Raw genomic sequence first — 16556 nt, 5'->3', positions numbered from 1 at the left:
TACAATTCTTGGGGCACCTGGGTGACTCAGTTGGTTAAGCAACTGCCTTTGGCTCAGGTCATGATCCCAGAGTCCCAGGATCCACATGGCACTCCCAGCTCCACAGGGAATCTGCCTCTCCCTCTGACCTTCTCCCCTTCTCGTGCTCTCTCTCATTCTCTCTCAAATAAATAAATAAAATCTTTAAAAAAAAAAAAATGCCATCCAAAAATGAAGCCAAGATCCCAGACATGGTCTGGATCCCGTGAAACTGGACTAACTCTCACATTCCAAACACTGCACTGTGTCGCCGACGCACACCCACATTGCCGGTAGCCTGCTCGCACTGTCAGTTCGTTTAACACACTGCTAAGTGCCTGTCAGCTGAGACACAATGCTTCCATCCTTGCAGTGCGAACTTAGTTTTTCCTTGTGATATTTCATCTTGTTAAATTCCATTCATTCGGTATGAAATATCATTCTTGCATAGCTTTGAGAAATTTACTATCTACAGAAAGCAGAAGAGTCTTTACTGCCTACACAGTCAGTGTAATTCGCGGGGAATAATAAAAAGGAGGGGGTTCTCCAACAGTGTACAGCAGGAGGAGAAAGGGCCGAGCTTCTTCCGTTTCTCTAAAACAGGGGAAAACTTTGTTATTTGTTACTCATTTTATTTGGTATTTACCAAAAGTTCAGAAAGACACAAAAGTGTTCTCATAAGATGACATCTAACATCATCTGGGGGCAAGGCCTGATTCGAATTAACATGAAAGTATTTACGGCTTTTATTTCTTCTACTCAGGGTGACTGCTCATACATTTCCCTGAAGAAATCTTAACGAGCTTGTTTTTGAGGTGCTTTCCCAGACCCCACTGTAGATTTTGTGTCATATGTGGTATTATCCCTGATTACCTTTATAAACTCCAAAAAATTCTGAATTCTGAAACACATCTGACCATAAGGGTTTTTAATAAGCAACTGTGACTCCACACACCCCTCACAGGATCGCTCTGAGGATCAAATGGGCACACACGGCCCTTCAGAACTGCCAGCCACCATGATCATGATGGTAACAGATCAGACTTAGTATTATACTCTGCCCTTGACCTGCTTTGACTGTGACCCCTCTGCCTCTGAGGGCACCAATGTCACCTAAAGATAAATAAGATAAGCACTCATGGTTTACACCTCTAGATAAAAATATGGTGTTGCAGAACCCCCCAAAATAAGATGGAAATAACAGGGGCAATGGGTGGCTCAGTGGGTTATAGCCTCTGCCTTCTGCTCAGGTCATGACCCCAGAGTCCTGGGATCGAGCCCCGCATTGGGCTCTCTGTTCAGCGGAGAGTCTGCTTCCCTCCCCTTCTCTCGCTGCCTGCCTCTCTGCCTACTTGTGATCTCTGTCTGTCAAGTACATAAATCTTTAAAAAATAATAATAATAAAATAAATAAAATAAAATAAAATGAAAATTTTCTACAGAGCTGTAGATGAACTCAAAACCAAAGAAACGATCTCAAACTATTTGTACCTGAAAATTAAATATAGGAAAAAGCATCACTTAGGGTTTATGCAAATTTACCTGTAACACAGCCAGGCTTTGACAAGCCAAAGTTTAATAAATTATGCTGCAGTTACTAGATAAAAAATAATAAATTTTTTTTTTAAGATTTTATTTATTTATTTGACAGAGAGATCACAAGTAGGCAGAGAGGCAGGCAGAGAGAGAGGAGGAAGCAGGCTCCCTGCTGAGCAGAGAGCCCGATGCGGGACTTGATCCCAGGACCCTGAGATCATGACCTGAGCCGAAGGCAGCGGCTTAACTCACTGAGCCACCCAGGCGCCCCTAGATAAAAAATAATAAATAAATTTGAAGGTGACTGTTATTTCCCTGTCAGTAGGATATGTATTTAATTACAGGAATGTTAATGTCAATCTGCTTTTCCAGAACTGGACCCCAGCAAAATTCCAACTCTGAATGACATCAATCTCTCCCTCAAACCATCTTGGGTAATCTCCTTCAGCAAGCAAATACCAAACAGAAGCAGCCAGGTTGTGTTTTATATCGCTGTAAATGTCTCCTTGTGGATGCTTTAAAAGTGATCATAGAAATTCTTTCAAACTTCCTTTCCAATTCTCAAAGTGGTATATTTTGAGGTTTTTAGCCTTAATGCATCTCAGTTTTACCAAAGGGAAACAATTAACAAGCTATGTACAGCGCGCATTCAAACTCCTTCAAGACCTTTAATTTTATTCATGTGGTTATCACAATACAGGAGAAGAAATGTTTTTATTGACTTTTTAAAGACTTTTGGAAAATCCAGTTTCCTAAACGGTCATTATTTGAAGAGTTTAACAAATACCCACCTGCAAATTCATAACTTTCCTTATCTATAAAAATACATATAACCCAATGTTGAAAGTCCCCAAGGACTGACAGAGCAGATAATCATTTACCAGACAGCCAAAGTGGTTTATGCAAATCCCAGTGGTTTTGTAGAAGGAAGTAATGTTTTTTCAGTTGCCATTCATGTATGTTTGTGTTATCGTGAAGTATTATTTCTAAAAGAAAAAAAAAAGGGAGACACACTTTCCCGTAGTAGGGTTCTTTGTTTTGGTTTGATTTTTATGTTTTAAGGCTTAGAGCTCTTCATGAAAGGCCCAGAACATATTGTGAAGATAAGTAAATGTGTAGAAATAATGACCAGTAAATCACACATAACACTTTTACAATCACAGCCATTAGGAGGAGACACAGGGAGGATGTTTTGCTCTACTTGGACTAGTAAATTTCACAGGAAGACCACAGGTTTGGTTCTCTTCCTCTCCAGTCACTGAGAAATGGAGAGAAAAATCACATTAATCTTCCTGGAGTCCTGTTCCTATCACTGAATAAAGAAACTAACAACCTCCCAAATTAGTTTGTGTTCTGTGCTCTCCGAAAGGACATCATTATGAAAATATGGCATGTGGAATTCTCACCATTGACTTAACGCATCTTTGATGTTTATCTTCGGATCTCTGCTTAATGCAACCCACCTAAAGAAAATGCAACTTTCAGAAGCAAGAGTGGTTAAATCTTTGGAAACAAGTCGCCACGAACTAGTCTCCTCTCAAAGTGTATAACCTGTTTTTTAACAGCACAGAGAGCTGTGTGTTGGTAAAAATAGGGTTGTCTTTTTTAAACTGCAAGGTTTACTGCTGATATTCTAAAATAATAAATAACACATTTTTAAAGAGTTGTGCAGAGGCTGTCAAAATCCACTTTCTCAAATTTTCATAGTTCTGCTCAATAAGAATCTCCTGGTGTGCTGAACGGTAAGATGGAATATTATCAAAAGAATTCACCTTGCCTACGGAAATGAAACCAACAACCTTGGTACTTCACAGGATGGGTCTCCTTTTATATTTCAGAAAATGGGCAAATCTCAAAAAGACCAAATTACATAGCAAGTGTACAGATTTATTTATGGGATAGAAGAGACCCAGTATGAACTGATTTCCTCTTCCTTGACTGAACGACACCGATTTTACATCCTTTAATATTTTTCATGTCTTTTAGATCGTATTAAAAAGAGAGAAAGAAATCCAATGACTGAAATTGTCACAGATTCTCAGGGTTGAGAGAAACCTGAAGGCCATCTAATCCAGTGATAGAGAATAAATCTGAGAAAAACACTTTGGGTAGGGTTTTTGTCAAGAAATGACTATTGATAAGAAACAGTAATGTGGTTCTCATATCAAAAGTAGTAATAGCATGCTTCTGATGATGAATTTCAAGGCATACATAAAGTCGGCAGGAAATTAAGGAAAAGGCAGCAATCTCACCCAGATGGGTATACCCAGGCCTCCAACAACACTCTGTACCCAGTAACATGCAAAACACCCTGAGGAAAAGAAAGGGAAAGAATATGTGTGCGCGCGTGCACGCGTGTGTGCATGTACGGGCACAGTAACTCTTCTACTGTGTTTTATCAGCATGAGATAAAAACTGCCATTCTAGCATCAAAGAATATGCTGTACTTTAAGTTATAAACTTTTCCCAATGACCCTTTCCTAATACTTAAAGGCACAGAATTCTTCACTATCACTAAAATGTTGATGCCATAAGCATCTAGACCTCTATATAGATTTTATTTTATTTTATTTTTTTAATTTGACAGAGAGAGACAGATAGCACCAGGAAGAGAAGTGATAGGCAGAGGGAGGAGGAGAAGCAGGCTCTCCACTGAGCAGAGAGCCCAATGTGGGACTCATCCCAGGACCCTGCAATCATGACCTGAGCCAAAGGCAGACACTCAACCAACTGAGCCACCCAGGCACCCCTTGACCTCTATAAAAAGACTTCCCCAGGGTACCTGCATGGCTCAGTCCATTAAGTGTCCAACTCTTGATTTTGGCTCAGGTCATGATCCCAAGGTTGTAAGACTGAGCCCTGCTTAAGATTCTCCCTCTCCTCCCTCTGTCCCCAGCCACTTCCTCTCTCTCTCTCTCCTCTCTCTCCTTCCCTCCTCTGAAAAAAAAAAAAAAAAAACAACAAAAAAACACTTGCTCTAAGTACACTTCTGCAGTAAATTTTAAAGGAAATACTTGGAGTTGGGAAAAGCTTGGAGATTACTATTGACTACAGAGCTTATGAAGGCAGAAGCAGTACTGCCATCCAAGCAAAGGTCTTAGTAGTAGGCATTTTCAGGTACATTTTTTTCCTTGACAAATCTCACTGTGAGGAAAAGAGAAAAAGCAGACACCCATTCTAAAAACTTCATCCAATTAAAAAAAAAGAAATGTGGACTAAATACATGCTTACCATGAACACAGATCCCACAATAGCTACCTTGATAGAAACAGATCTTGTTCCTTATCCTAAAGAGGATTATAACCTATGCATCCTATACAGGACTCCATTTTTGGAACAGGAATGACTCTGATGACCCATGTCGTGATTAGTTTTACATTAGAGCAATATGGAATTGCTCTAATGTATGGAATTGCTCTAATGTGTTCATGTCATGATTAGTTTTACATTAGAGCAATATGAAATTGAATGAAAGTATTTTTAAATGAAGGCTGTAATAGGAGTAAGAATAATAAAAACATCTCAAGGTAAAATAGTGGATTTTATAAAAGAAGCACAAAAAAATACAGACAATCTTTAGGACATAAGACTAGGCAAAGAGTTCTTAGACTTGACACTCAAAGCATTCTCTATAAGAAAAAAAGTGATAGATTATACCCCATCAAAATTCAAAACTTTGTTCTACGAAAGATCTTGTTAAGAAGATCTCTTTAAGATCTTTATGAGATCTTGTGAAGAAGAGGAAAAGAAAAATCACAAACTAGAAGAAAATGTTTATAAATTACAAATACAATACAGGACTAGCAAATAAAATATTTAAAGAACTCTCAAAACCCAATATTCAAGAAAAATCCAAATTAAAAAAACTAGAGACATTAACCTTTTACCAAAGAAGATATATAAATGACAAATAATCTAATGAAAAGATAGTATCATTAGCCATTAAAGAAATACAAGTTAAAACCACAATGAGCTATCACTACACACTCCTCAAAATGGATGAGAAAAATCATCAGAAAAATTGTGGGGATTCAGCCACTCTGGACAATAATTTGGCAGTTCCTTTCAAAACTAAAAATGGACATACCCTACAAGCTAACAATTCCATTCCTTGGTATTTATCCCAGAGAAATAAAGACTTACTCCCGTGCAAGAACTTGTATATGAATGTTCATAGCAGCTTTACTCATAAGGCAAACCCAGAAAACTACCCAAAAGTTCTTTAATGGGTGAATAGTCAAGCAAACATGGTGCATCCGTACCACAGAATACTACTCACCAACAAAAAAGAACAAACTATTACTTGCACAACAACTTGGATGAACCTCAAAGAAATTGTGCTTAGTGAAAAAAGCCAATCTTGAAAGGCTACATACATACTGTATGATTCCATTCATGTGACATTCATGAAACAACATAATTATCAAGACAGAGAGAGACTAATGGTTGCTGGATTAGGGATGGGGGAGGGGATGGATACAGATATAAATAGGGTAACATGAATGGGGTAGTGGTGATACAGCTGAGTATCTTGACTGTGGTGGTGGTTATACAAGGCTACACATATGATATAGTTTAACCACACACACACACATTAGTGTATATATAACTGGTGAAGTCTGAATATGTTTGTGTTTTGTACCAATATCAGTTTAATGATTTTTTATGCTATACTACAGATATACAAGATGTTAACACTGCAGAAGGCTGGAGCAAGGGTGCATAAAACGTCCCTACGCATTTTTTTTTTTTTTTTGGCAACTTTACGTGAGTCTATCCTGTGATCTGTAATTATTTTGAAGTTAAAAGTTTACAGGTGGGTGGGGGGCAGAAGAGCAGCAGAAGAAGGCTAAGTCAATGAAAGCAAAAAAGACTTAAGAAAATCATCACTAAAAGTTTACCAAGAATGTTGGAAGTCATGCATGTTGATTGTCTTCCCCCCTGCAGAAAGTTCTGGGGGGATGGGAGTAACACTAATCTATAAAATAACATGTTTAAGCAGGAACTTTTCTCTTGAAAAATTTGCTTGCCTTTCCAGCTCATCCATCCAAGCTACCGTAATGAGATTTCTTGAGGCTATCATTCATTAAGCCTTGCTGTTCATCAGCAGATTGTATAAAATCAATTTTATTTCCCCAAAATATACTCTTCCTTCAAGCTGTTTAAGCCAATCCACAAATGTCTGCATTGACTCACCGAGGCAGGTCAACTGAGTATTAGACTGTTTTCAATTACACAGTTATTAATTCCATTAAACAAAGAAAAATGCAAACCGTTAAGCATTCAAACTTCCTCTTCCCACTCAATCCCTATTGTTTTATAAAAAGCAGATTGCCAGTGGATTTGGTATCTGAAGGATATACCCATAAGACAAATTTCAGAAAATCTACTATTTTGGAAATCAGACTTCTTTTTCACTATCACTTTTGTTTATCCCATTTGTTGAAAAAGTTCAAGTTATGGATGATCACAAGTAAATACCCTGTCTTCACCCCCTAATAAACCTCCTACAAGTACATTAATTCTAGACTAGCACATTTATCAAGAAAAATGTTCAATACATGTCTTTCAACCACATTCAAAACTGATCTCCTATCTTCAGAAATGTAATCAACTACATCAGTGAGTTATGAATGATAACAGTTAAGTCTTGCACTGAACATTTTTTCCTCAAGGATCCTAACAAAGCTGTGAATCCAGTAGACGCAGTAGTTTCTGGGTCAACTTCAGAGCTCTATAATCACTCATTAGTATTTCAATTGTAAGAGATTTTTTAGCTCAGTTGTAATCCCATCTTCGCATGGGATGCCCCATTAATGTGGGGCATTAATATCCCATTAATGCTTATGTCTTCTCTACTGCAGAACAACTTTAACATAAAGGCAAACACTCTTAATTAAAGTTATCCCCTTCTAGCCAGCTTCCTGAGCCTGTCAACCACCTGCATACTGCACAACACTTCTAAAACACCAGAAAGCCTGCTTTAAAGCAAAATCCACACAGCTAGTCAGGAGCAGGTGTAGACAAACCCAACTAAATCAAGTCTGCTTGCAGAAATTAATTTCTAAGTGTTTCAAAATGCCAGATCTTGCTAATAAAATCGACCTTTTCATTTGACATTCTCTTAAAAGAAACAGGATTTTAAGGATGCATTTCTCAACTATTTTTTATTCTAAATTCCTATGGCTGGAATAATAAATGAGCTTTCAGAGGTCGTACAGTGCTTTCCCAGATTCCAATTAATCTCACCATTTTATTTGTAATTTTACCTCAATATATACAACATAACATACATACACCAACATGGCTTCTATATCCAAAGAGAGTAACTAAGAAACATAAAATACCTCCTTCTCTAAAAATAAAAATTTTTTTTTTTAAATTTTTATTTATTTATTTGACAGACAGAGATCACAAGTAGGCAGAGAGGCAGGCAGAGAGAGAGAGAGGAGGAAGCAGGCTCCCCGCTGAGCAGAGAGCCCGATGCGGGACTCGATCCCAGGACCCTGGGATCACGACCTGAGCCGAAGGCAGCGGCTTAACCCACTGAGCCACCCAGGCGCCCCTAAAAATAAAAATTTTTGAAGTGAATTTTTTTCCTAGTACAACATTGTAAATCACCTCTGAAATTTTTCTCCATTTTATTTTATGGCAAAGAGTGCACCTTAAATCACAGAACAATGAAACATAGGAAAATACCAGTCATTCTCGTCAGGTGGCCATATTTAATTAATTGCCCTAAGTAAAAAGTGACAAGTCACTTGTCATGTTCTTCTCTTGACAATCCATCACACTAACTGTAGATTACTTCCTTCTATATATTTCCTCTTTTCTCCTCTTTGCCAGTTTCAGTTGTAGCTCCCATTATGGGAGCTACAAGTATCTCTTTTCCTATGCTATTTGTATTATTTCCTTAAAAATCAGCCACTTATTTAAAAAATAAAAATTATCTATTCCCATCGGAATGCTATGAAAAGTTGTCACTAACACTTAACTAATTCATCAAGCAACCATGTAATTTGTTTCCCCATTTATAAAATGGGGATAGAAATGCTTGAGAGGCACTCTGCACAAAAACAGTCACGAGTTCACACAAGAGTGCTTCTCCCCTGCCTCCCCTCAACCCACCCTGTATAAAATCCCTGCAGCTGTGTTATTCTTGTCACATGGTTTAACTTCTCTGGCCTTAAGCTGTTTGAATGCACAACTAGAGGGACTGGACTTGAAGCTGTCTTCCATCACTGGCATTCTGTTTTTCTCCAGCAATGCTTCCTAACTGTTCGGTTACTATGTCAGTACAGCCTGCTACTTTCATCTCCCTGCTGCTAAATAAACAATATTTTATTCTGTAATTGCATGGACTTGCATTCTTTCATTATCCGCTGGTTTTGGATGTAAGGTAGGCAAACCAACATATTTCAGTTTAAATTTGATTCTGCCTCAAGGTTTAAGAATGAGCTGAGCAACCTATAATTATGATTTCTTGGTGAACTTTTCAGAATTTTAAGAGTGAGTGTAAGAAGTATGTAAAGTTGCTTCGTCCTACTACCATGTATGTTCCTTAAAGGCAAGCCCTGTGTCTGTGATAATTTTTCTCATTCTCCAATGCCTCTGTACATAGTGGATGATCAGTAAATACTGTTGATTATTTCACATTTAGTCTCTATGCTGAGCACTTTAAGCAAACTAGGATCTTGACTAACATCACTGCAAGTTCAATGTCCTCCTAATGGTGTGGCAAAGGCTGAGGGCTTTAAAACCCATTTCCAAATGTGTTGCTAATTTCCAGATGCTTCAGGAAACAAATAACCCATTCAGCAACAAACCGCCTGTTTTTTTTTTTATGTTAGTAGTAAAATACAAAGGCAAAAATACTTGCATAAACATACCCATGGTTTCTGTGTTACATTGCTTATTTTGCATTTATTATGGAGATATCCAATATGTCAATTTTATGAGAGCTGTCATTGATGCTGGAATTTCAAGTACTACAATCATTATATAACACAATAAACAGGTTAGGGAAATAATCCAATACTCTTTTGCAGACAAAGAAAAAAATCATCATGGAAGTAACTAGGAGAGATGACGAGGCTTTTTTAAAGGACGGACCAACACTTCAAATGACGAAAACCAGCCAAACAACTGAGCTACTCATCAGTTTTTAAAAAGTCAACCCTGACACTATATCCTAAAATTTTGCAAAGAATTAAAATAGTCACTTGTTCAAATGTATTTATAGTACCATCATCAGACAAGATTTACTAAGTACACTCTCCAAACACTTTATATCCATTAATCCTTACAATAAGGCAGGTAGCATCTCTGTTTTAGAAATAAGGGAACTGAAGCTCAAAAAGATGATTTAGCTAGTAAGTGGCAGAACTGAGACTCAAAGTCAGACCTGTTTTCCTTTGATCACGCATTCTATCATCTAAGCTACATGGAAACTGATTAAATGACCAACAATTCCATTTACTTAATGGAATTCTAGGAAGTTATTAAAAAATTATAAAGGTGAAAATAAAATATACGATTATAGTGTATATGAAATATTATATTAAAAAGATAAAATGAAATTTAAATGTACTCTCATTATAACCAGGTAAAATGTATATATATTTAGATAAACATCATAGTAGAGAACAAATCAATAAAAAATTTGATGATTAGTTGATGGGCTAATGAGTGGTATAGATTTTTCCTGAAGTAACTGTTTTTAATGAATCGTTTTAAAATTAAATCAGCGATAGTAATCAAAATAGTGTGGTATTAGTGAAGAATTGACAAACTGATCAATAGAACAGAACAGAGAACAATGAAACAGACCTACATAAATAAAATCAACTGATCTTTAAAAAAAAAAAAAAAAAGAGCAAAGGCAACACAGTACAAAACAGAGATAGTCTTTTCAACAAAGATTCTGGAACAACTGTATCTCCATAGGTAAGAAATGAATCTAGCCACAGACCTACACCCTTCACAAGAATTAGCTGAAATGGACCACAGACATAAACAAAAAAAAGCAAAACCATAAAGTTCAGAGTTCACAGGAATGGCAACAACTTTTTAGATACAACACCAAAGGTATAATTCATAAAAGAAATAATTGGTAAGATGGCCTTACTAAAATTAAAAAACTTCTGCTCTGCCAAAGACACTGACAAGAGAATAAAAAGAAAAGCCATAGACTGGGAGAAAATATTTGTCAGAAATATTTGCCAGAAGCCCAGCTGATTATCTAAAATATGCAAAGAACTCTTAAAATTCAAAAATAAGAAAACAATCTGATTTTAAAATGAGCTGAAGGGGTGCCTCAGTGGGTTAAAGCCTCTGCCTTTGGCTCAGGTCATGATCTCAGGGTCCTGAGATTGAGCCCCACATCAGGGTCTCTGCTCAGCAGGGAGCCTGCTTCCTCACCCCCCACCCCACCCCTGCCTCTCTGCCTACTGGTGATCTCTCTTTTCCCCTCTGTCAAATAAATAAATAAAAATCTTAAAAAACAAAACAAAACAAAAATGAGCTGAAATTTAACAGACAACTGACCAAAGAAGATATACAGATGACAAAAAAGGGACATGAAAAGATGCTCCACATCATACGTCATCAGGGAAATACAAACTAAAACAACAATGAGATACCACTACACAGCTCCTAGGATGACCAGAATCCAGAACACTGGCAACACCAAATGCTGACAAGGATGTACGGCAACAGAAACTCCCATTCATTGCTACTGGGCACTGAGCACTTTAAAGACATGAGCTGACTTAATCTTTTTCTAACAATCTTTTGAGGTGACTACTTCTATTATCCCCATTTCAGAGACAGAGAAACAGAGGCTTTGAGATTAAGATGACTCCACAGGCAAACGGCAGGCTGGCAAAGAAAACCACATCACTTTGATGCCAAAGCCCATTCTCGTAATTATTCCGCTGTACAATATTATACCGCAGCTCCTGTATAAAATTGTACAAAGGAGGCCTCCAATAATTGGAATGACCTCTGAGCTTTGCATTAAACAAAATGAAACTGGGGCGCCTCAGTGGCTCAGTGGGTTAAAGCCTCTGCTTTGAGCTCGGGTCATGATCCCAGGATCCTGGGATCGAGCCCTGCATAGGGCTCTCTGCTCAGCAGGGAGCCTGCTTTCCTCCCTCTCTCTCTGCCTGCCTCTGCCTACTTGTGATCTCTGTCAAATAAATTAAAAAAAATAAAAAATAAAAAAAATGAGACTACTAAAGAGCAGTTCAAAATCAAAATGATTGGCATTGGTATTGGTGGTCTCTACTTTAGGAAAAATAATTTACCACTGTATTCCTAATAGTATTAAAGTCACAGCAATTATATTTATTCTTTTCTATATTTTTCTAAAATGTTTTTAATAAAAACATAAATCAGGTTGCAGGCAGGATTTTTTTTTTTTTTTTTTTTTTGTCTTTACAAATAGTGGATTGTGTTTCTATTGTTGCTCAGTAAGGAAATAGTTAAATCTTGAGCGTATGTATACCCTGGTGGATATCTCCCTCAACCATCTAAAGACAAGAAAAAAAAAGGTCACAGTCAGTTACTCCCGTTAGATCAGTGTTCACTGGAACATCTGTAGGCGCATTTACGTACTCTCTTGACAGTGAGCCTCCTGCTTGCCACAGTCAGAGTGGTCAGTCAGTGAATCTTCCCCAAGTGCTGACATTTAATACCTGGTCTAGCGGCAAAGATTCAGAGAGGGGTGAGTAGCCCTTCTGGCCTTCAGGTAGGTCCAAAACCTTCATTTCTACCAAAGCTAAAAGATGGGCACCCACGTTTGTCAACTTTCAGGGAAAGGTGATGCTTCCCTGTACAGTCTGTTAGTCACAGATGGACTGGGTGTCCAGACGGGGAGGGGATACTGTAAAATTCGGAACTATGGGGCTTTCTGGTGTCAAGCTACTGCAAAGATTTAATTCCTGTGGCATCAGAGCCCATGTACATAAATGTTTCTCTGGCATAAGTGTCAGAAAAAAGACCTAAACCTGGTTTCAGTGCCAGGAAAAAAAAAAAATCAAATAATATATGCCTGGAACCTGATTAGCTGTGCAAGATAGTGTTAATTCATGGACGGAATGACTACAGTTACATGAGGTTACCTGCTATTTTGGAGTGATCAGGAAAACATGGGCAACACCGATCAGTAAGATTTAATGCCTCCGAGTACAGTACCTTCCTTTGGAAGGAAAAAAGAGTTAGTTCAGACACAGGAAACTACAAACCCAGACCTCACACCATTAGTTCTCTTTTGATTCTCAACTATGCCCCAGCTTCACAGTGAATAAATGAAAACCTCCCTGCTGAGGAATGTTAGCATGGGGTTGGGAAAATTGTATAAATTTATTGGTCCTCTATTTCTGTCTTTTAAAAAGAATCTTTCATGTGTCAACTTTGAAACTTCCTTCAGTTGAAGAACAGTATCTTCTTTTTCAAAATCTACCTTTTTTATCTAGCCTATTTAAAGAAAGTAGATTATTTTAGCTCTAGTATAACCTTTCAAAAACTCTTAAAAACCAAGATGTGATTAATATAGTCATATTAAGACCATGGGAAATATACAATAGTCTACTCCAGTGAAAACATATTTAAGTTAATAAAGCAAATTTGAAAAACTAAATAAATATGGCAGAATAATATGAAAACACTTTCAGTGTTTCAATATTCCTGTTTACTCTTTCAATACCTAAGTCATCTGGTCATGGTTTAAAATGGATATTCTAAAAATTAAATGCACAAATACTTAAAGTGTGTCACCAGAGGAAATAATTCATCCTACTAGTAATAAGCCTCACCACTGTTTTTAGGACCCTAAAATCATGAGGTATACCAAGAGCGGGGCATCAAAAGAAGGAAAGGTCAGAAATCTTTAGGGACCCAAACTAAGCTACAAAAAATGGGTAGTATTTTTTATGCCTTGCCTAAGAAAATGTGTCTGTTAATCTACAGTAATCATGTTTTGACTTATGAGAAGCCAAATGCCCTATGACAACCTTAAAATGAAGCCAATAGGCCACAATGAACACTTTAAAAAAAAAAAAAAAAAACTCGCTGTTTAAAAGCAAATGCTCTTGGTGTATGTTCATCCCTTGGGATCTAGAATGCATTACCCCTGTATGGCTTGCTCTACATCCCAGTAACAGTCTTCAGAGGTATCTAAGATAAACAGGCTTTGGCTTCAACGCTCACTCCACCAAAAAATAAACAACTCTCTGACAATCATCACATATCATGCTAAGTGTAATCACTTATGGTTTTCATTTACTGAATTGAGGGTTAACAGTATTTCCTTTTAATTCCTATGGAGAGCATTTTCTTAGTTCCCAGAAGTCTTCTCTTATGTATATTTGGATAGGCCCCAAATAAAGAAAACACCCATGTTATTTTGTAAGTAGGCCAAGTTGCTGAACCTATAAACCATCATGGTCTAAAGAAGAGACAGGCTTGTTTTTGCAACTTTAGTAATAATGCTTCTCACTCACCGTGTCCTCATTTGGTTTAATAACCCACAAGATGGGGGGAAAAAAAACCCCACAAGATGATTATTAAAATATCACATCTTGAGGAATCTCCTAAGTAAACTAAATAGAAGAGAACATTTAGCAATTAATTACATCTGATCTACAGAAGTGCTTCAAGGCAAAAGCACCCCCCTCCAAGATATCATGAAGACTGACCATAGATTCTAAATGGTCCAAGGAATCTTTGCAGGGAGAATAAAAATACAGTGTCAACTAACATTTATTAAATGCTCATTATATACCGGGCACTGTGCTTTGTGACTTACATGTGTTATCCCGTTTATCCTTCAAAACAATCCAATGAATACGTACTAATACGATTCCCATTTTACAGGAAAGAAAGAACAGAGGAAAAATAACTTGCCCAAGATGGTTACACAGCAACTAAGTTTCAGAGCCCGAATTTGGACTCTGACTTCATAGTCTGCCTATTTAATGAGTGGTTAGAGAAAGGGTAACAGAAAAATAAATGAATTATTTCCTGTTATTTAAATTGAACTCACCACTAGCTGCTCCACTGATATGCTTATCCAATTCTCATTAGTCAAAAAAATTAATCAGTCTAAACCCACGGACCAGATCCCAGATCCTAACTCCCTTCTAAGCATCTCCAACATTATATCATCTGCCATGACTGCAGGTAATTGTGTACTAACAACCTTCCCTTTGGTAAGTTAAAGCATAATTATAAAAACTATCACAGTGTGCAAAGCCCTGTTCTAAGTGCTTTACGTGTATTAATTTACTAACCATAAATAACCCCGGCCAAGGATGTAGTAATTACCTCATGTTACTGATGAAGAAACTGAGATAGTGAGATGTAAAATTACAAGCTCATAGCATTAGTCGTGAGAAACAGGATTTGAATACGGTCCACCAGCTTGCAGAGTCCAGACTCTGAAGTACTGAGAGCCATATTCAGAGACACTCTTTCAAACTGTTTTTGAAGCATATTAACAATTTACTCTTGGGCGCGCCTGGGTGGCTCAGTGGGTTAAGTCGCTGCCTTCGGCTCAGGTCATGACCTCAGAGTCCTGGGATCGAGTCCCACATCGGGCTCTCTGCTCAGCAGGGAGCCTGCTTCCCTCTCTCTCTCTCTCTGCCTGCCTCTCCATCTACTTGTGATCTCTCTCTGTCAAATAAATAAATAAAATCTTAAAAAAAAAAAAAAAACAATTTACTCTTAACAGTCAGGAATCTGTACTATTTTGTTTCCTCTAACCTTTGGTGTCTAGGACTTCACTTTTACAACAGGGAGCTTACTTTTAAAGCTCCTGGAATCTCTGAAGGTAAGTAACAGTAATAAAAACTAACTTAATCAGGTTTCCTTCATCTAATAAATACCTTTTTTAAAAAGTACTATAATACTGGGGCACCTGGGTGGCTCAGTGGGTGAATCCTCTGCCTTCCGCTCAGGTCATGATCTCAGGGTCCTGGGATCGAGTCCCGCATCGGGCTCTCTGCTCAGCAGGGAGCCTTCTTCCTCCTCTCTCTGACTGCCTCTCTGCCTACTTGTGACCTCTCTGTGTGTCAAATAAATAAAATCTTTTTTTAAAAAGTACTATAATACTAGTATTAATCCTAAATAATTCTGGCACCTCTTTGCTTGGCGCCTGCTTACTACAGAATTACTGAAGAATTATTTCAAACGTCTTGGGCTGAAGAGAGAAATCTGAAATAACAGCCACTATTTTTTTTTTTCCCCAAGAGAGAGAGTGGGAGAAGGAAGAAGAGAAGGATGGAGGAGGGAGGGAAGTGGTTAGGAGTCTTCTTTGCTTCGCTAAAAGAATCCTAAACACCGGAGCAAGAGCGACTGCGGAAAACAAGGAGCCTTAGCAAGGCACCACGCTCGCTAAAATCGAATTCCAGAGTTTCCATTACTGAACCATTATCTGGTCACTTCTACCCTGCACTCCAGGTAAACAGACGCTGGTCCTTGGCCTCCGTAAAATAGTCAAACAGTGGCAACCTTTGTGACCTCCGTGTCCCCCTCGTCCCACGCCCTCCCCCACCCCCCGACCCAGCAACCTAGGGACCCTCAGAGCTGCAACTGAGTCCAGTCCCCCAAAGCGTCCCGGCGGGAGGAGTCTGCAAAGACGCCTCGGCCGGGCCGTCCCTTCAGGCTGCGGTTTCCAGGCAACCCCACTGGAGCCAGAAGTTGCTGTGCCTCCTACCGGGTCACCCGTTTAAGAGACCCCGGAGAGGAACCGGCAACAGCCGGCGGCGAGCTGCCTGACGCCCCTCCTGGGGTTGCGGCCTTCCGGGAACCCGGATGTTGGGTATGGGTCGGCCACTCTCACCTCCCATTCCCTAGTTTTCCGCTTTAGCTCCCATCTAGTCACTTCGCACTTTGAGCGTCTTTATTCAGAGAGGCATCCTAGGAGTCTCCTCTCCTGTAGCAACAAAAAACAATCGTAGCGCCGTAGCCCGATGAGAACGGATTCCTGGGAAATGTAGTTCT

The 16556-nt window shown here is 38.5% G+C and overlaps 1 protein-coding gene across 5 annotated transcripts in view; it reads right to left on the bottom strand.

The window, feature by feature from the left end:
- The window catches only part of IFTAP (intraflagellar transport associated protein), a 67272-nt gene extending 50721 nt beyond the window's left edge, over positions 1–16551 (bottom strand). For 3 of the 5 annotated variants that reach the window (XR_009345952.1, XM_059140064.1, XM_059140082.1), the window contains exon 1: positions 16396–16550. The gene's annotated coding sequence lies outside the window, so the exon portion shown is untranslated. Of the gene's footprint in view, positions 1–12676; positions 12754–16395 lie in introns of all 5 variants that reach the window. The other 2 variants (XM_059140076.1, XM_059140091.1) reach the window with 2 other exon arrangements.
- Between the last annotated feature and the right edge of the window lie 5 nt (positions 16552–16556).

The sequence above is a fragment of the Mustela lutreola genome, chromosome 1 (genome assembly GCF_030435805.1).
Source record: "Mustela lutreola isolate mMusLut2 chromosome 1, mMusLut2.pri, whole genome shotgun sequence".
Lineage (NCBI taxonomy): Eukaryota > Metazoa > Chordata > Mammalia > Carnivora > Mustelidae > Mustela > Mustela lutreola.
Note: the sequence above shows the minus strand (reverse complement) of the source record. Positions and strands in the feature narration are given on the sequence as shown.